Source organism: Helianthus annuus, chromosome 12 (genome assembly GCF_002127325.2).
Source record: "Helianthus annuus cultivar XRQ/B chromosome 12, HanXRQr2.0-SUNRISE, whole genome shotgun sequence".
Lineage (NCBI taxonomy): Eukaryota > Viridiplantae > Streptophyta > Magnoliopsida > Asterales > Asteraceae > Helianthus > Helianthus annuus.
Genome location: NC_035444.2, coordinates 110038962 through 110043722, shown reverse-complemented (window position 1 = coordinate 110043722; position 4761 = coordinate 110038962). Strand labels below are relative to the sequence as shown.

Here is a 4761-nt window from a genome sequence, read left to right as displayed (position 1 = left end):
CTTACCCTTTTTTAGTACTAATGTTGGAAAAAGTGTGTTTTTGTCTTCCTTTTGTATTTTCAGGATTAAATGAGCTCAAATGAACAAAAGAAGCAAAAAGGCAGCTAAATCTAACACAAATACAAGAAAAGGAACAATCGTGGCATGCCCGACCCCCTGACAGCATCTTCCCTAGAAAAACAAGAGAACAGAAGGCTGAACACGCCACGTGCTCACTGAGCACGGGGGCGTGCCCAAGTGTCAGCAGAAAAGAAAAGGTTGTAGAAGCTTCCATCGCCCACCACGGGGCCGTGCTCAGCGGACATGGGGCCGTGGTTAACTATAAGATTCGCAAAATCCAGGCAAATCTTGATAGTACAGATATGCTTCTGCACACGGGGCCGTGCTCAGCGGACACGGGGGTGTGGTCAACTAATGCAGACAAACTGCAATTAATGAAGAAAGAGAGAAGGATGGACACGGGGCCGTGCCCAACAGACACGGGGCCATGCCCGAGCTTCTATTCAGCCTATAAATAGGAGTGTTGGGTTCTCTTGCAACTCATCCCTTGGCACACCACCTCTCTCACACTTCACCCACCACCCACCACTATCACAACACCATCATCCACCACCATCATCCATTGTCCATCATAGAGTGTGTGAGGTCGTCTCGGGATCCAAGATTGATCGTAAGAGTTCTTGACAATCAAAGGCCATGTTTGCCTAAGTCTCTTACATCACTTGGTGAAGACAAGTGTTTAGTGTAATACTTTTTTATTTTTAATCTTTTCGTACTTTTATTTGGTTATGTATTAATGACTTTAATAACTAGTTTCTTATGTTGAAGGTGATTCTTCCTTATCGTTTGTCTTGGCATTATTTTACTGTCTATATAAAATAAAAGATTTTCACCATTCATATCTCCATGGTCTATATGGAGATATGTTGGCTACCTGGTCGGGGGTTAAGGGAACGGTTTGGTAAGAGTCTTGCCATTGTTCAGTGTATAGATCCTACAAAGGACCTGGGTCAAATTTAGTAGGACCTCCTTCAATACCCACCGGTATTGGATAGCGGGGGTCCAAACTATTTGACCCCCTCATAAGTTAAACTACTATTAAAACTTTAACCCGGCTACTTAGGACTGTATCCCTGCTGACTCAGACTACTTAGCCGAGGGTAACGTCACCTTCAAAAGAGGGGCCTACCACATTATGCATTAATAACTTAATTAATTATCTTTCAACAATCCGACCCTTTAGGATTGTATCCTTGCTGACTCAAACTACTGGGTTGAGGGTAACGTCGCCTTCAAAAGAGGGGCCTACTACAATAACTAAGATAATCTCTTAAAATGTGCAAAAGTGCGGAAATAATCAAAGGTTACACTACACACGAGTCGGATCCAAGTGATTCATCTTGTCTATCTGTTTTTACTAATCTCAGCAATGACTTGTTCTGATTCTACATATTGATCGTTTTGAACTAAAAGAAAACTTTTGGGCAGAATACACACAGCATTTTAGTTAGTTTTATTTTTTCTAGTTTAAAAACCTTTTTTCTAACTTTTTGATTTGATTAGACGTTGAGGATAAACCGGTATTAAAAGCTCTTGTGTCCTTGGACGACCTCGGTATCTTACCAACACTATACTACGTCCATGATGGGTGCACTTGCCCATATGTGTGTTTAGTGTTAGTAAATATCGTGTTTTATACATTTAAAACTTGGCTAAAAAGTGTAAAATGGGCTTAAAATATACACCTAATATATATAACACCTCGCACACATCAAGTTTTTGGCGCCACTGCCGGGGACACAAGGATTTTAAGAAAGTTAGGAATCAACGACCTAATCGTTTTTTCTAAATTTTTCTTTTATTTTTAGGATTTTCGTAATTTTTCAGCTTCTGCAGAGCTCAGTACGGGTCGTGCCTGGTCAGACACGGGCCGTGTTCAACATTGTCGCTGGCAGTTTTTATTTTCTGAGTTACAGAGAGCTGAGCACGGGGCCGTGTCGGTGCAACACGGGGCCGTGTCCAACTCCCCAGTAACAGGGATCCGGGAAACAATCACTATATCTTCGACCACAGGCCGTGTTCACCTGAGCACGGGGTCGTGGTGAATCTTCTGACCGACATTCTTTTCTGTTTTGATTGTAGGACTTGGAACTCAGGCGCCACATTTGCATTCTCCACATAGTGTATGAGCTCCAGTTCCAGTAGAGACATAAAAGAACCCTTAGACGAACCCGAACGCTTTCTACGCAAACGACTCAAAGCTAAAAATCAAGAGAAAGTTTCGGGGGACCTACTTCCAATGGCGGACCAACGTACCCTCATGGATTACCTACGTCCCACCGTAGGTAATCTAGGCACCGCTATCAATGCACTGAATGTCGAAGGCAACAACTTCGAACTTCAGCCACATTTGATACAAATGCTTCAAAACTCCGCAACCTTCCATGGGCTTGCGGACGAGGATCCCCATCTACATATTACTAATTTCTTAGAAATATGTGATACCTTTCGGATCAATGGAGCATCCAACGACGCCATCCGCCTTCGAATGTTTACATTTTTACTAAAAGACCGAGCTAAGGCTTGGCTCAACGCCCTCCCAGTTGGCTCAGTAAACACCTGGGATGAACTGGCCCAAAAATTTCTGTATAAGTATTTCCCTCCTGCTAAAACGGCTAAATTAGTGACTGAAATTAATACATATTCACACGAGGATGGGGAATCCTTATATGAAACTTGGGAAAGGTTCAAGGAGCTACTAAGAAAGTGTCCTCATCACGGTCTTGCGGTGTGGCAACAAGTATCCACGTTCTACAATGGGTTGTTACCACACACAAGACAGACACTCGACTCTAGCTCCGGGGGACCTTTAGGTAATCGCCGCCCAAATGAAATATATAATCAAATTGAGGAAATTGCTCAAACCAATTTTCAGTGGCACACCCCCCGAGGCAATAAATCGATTGCCCCGGGTGCCCATAATGTTGATGAAAGCACCTCTTTACAAGCCCAGATCGAGGCCCTTTCTTCAAAAATCAAAAAACTAGAAATGACAAAAACCGCCTCGGTTATGGCTTGTGATGGGTGTGGTGGGCCACACGAAAATTGGAGTTGTATGAAAGAATTAGATGATCAACCAGATTCGGTAAACTACATTGATAATAGACCCAGGCCGTCCGGTCCTCCAACGAGTACCTACAACCAAGGATGGCGTAACCACCCTAACCTTGGCTGGAGAGATCCCGGCAATAGTCGTAACCAACAAAACGTAAACCAATGAACAAATTTTCAACAACCAAGAAATGAGTCACAAAATTTCTCTCAACAACAAGGTGGAAGAGAAAGGCTTGAAGATATTGTATCTCGCCTCATCTCCGATACCGAAAAGAAAAACTCGGATCGATTTCAACAATTGGAATCGAATTTTAGAAATCAACAAGCTAGTATACAAAACATTGAAAAACAAATAAATCAATTAGCTCAAAATTTCTCTGAGAGACCACAAGGCGCGTTACCAAGTAATACGAAACCAACCCGAAAGCACAAGTCCATCTCATAACATTGAGAAACCGTACCGTGGGTTCCGAAGAAGCTACGCCACCGCCAACTGAGAAAAGCACAACCCCGCCCCAACAAGAGAAGGCTTCTCCACCAATTCAAGAGCCTACTGAGACTCCTCCGGTTCCATACCCCGGTCGGTTAATTCGTCAAAAGACCGATGAGCAGTTCGCAAAGTTCAAAGATTTATTAAAACAATTGCATGTTAATTTTCCATTTATCGAAGTCCTAACTCAAATGCCTAAATACTCAAAATTTATGAGGGACTTCCTCACTCATAAAAGGAAAATTGAATCATTGCACTTAGTTAACTTAGGCGAGGAATGCCCCGCCTTACTACTCAACAAACACCCGCAAAAGAAGATTGATCCTGGAAGCTTCTCAGTTCCTTGCTCAATCGGGGAATCCCCCATTCGCAATGCACTAGCTGATCTTTTGGGCTAGCATAAACCTCATGCCAGCTTCAATGTTCAAACGACTCGGCCTAGAAAAAACGAGCCCTACAAAGATGAGCATACAACTTGCCGATCGATCCGTCAAATATCCACAAGGTGTCGCTGAAAATCTAATGGTCAAAGTCGAAATTTCGTATTCCCGGCCGACTTTGTCATACTAGACATGGAAGAAGATGCTGAAGTCCCTCTCATCCTAGGGAGGCCATTTCTAGCCACAGCACAAGCAGTAGTGGACATGAATGACGGAACACTAACATTGAAGTTTGGGGAAGAGGAAGTAACGTTTGGGGTTGGGAAAAGAGTAGAAGACGAAGATCCGGTCCACTACATGAAGGTCATCGACTCAAGCTTGGATGATGCTCTCCGACGGTGCATGGGATGCAAAACATCCCGCTTGAGTAACATATGACCAGGTTTTAGGTCTAGCCAAGGACCCTTATAAACGTGGTGCACCACGGAGGCATTTCGCGGAACTATCCTTAGTTTAGATTAAGTTTTATGTTTTCTAGTTTAATTTTAATTTTCAGGAATAAAACACACTCGGGATGGTGAAGGATAATAAGGAAACTTGCACGAGCGCCCCTTGCACGAAAACAGGACCATCCGATGAATTTTCTTCGTTACAGCAAGTTCAGCACGGGTCGTGTCCGCCCGACACGGCCCCGTGCTGCACAATCTGCAGAAAATGCCCAGTTCAGGTAACTGAACACGGGCCATGTTCACTGAACACGCCCCCATGTCCAGGCTT

General features: G+C 43.6%; 1 non-coding gene across 1 annotated transcript; it reads right to left on the bottom strand.

Moving 5' to 3' along the window:
• Window positions 1-2677: 2677 nt before the first annotated feature.
• On the bottom strand, window positions 2678-2784 carry LOC118485355. Its single transcript, XR_004875655.1, has one exon. It is a non-coding gene; the product is annotated as a small nucleolar RNA R71 (small nucleolar RNA).
• Window positions 2785-4761: the final 1977 nt, after the last annotated feature.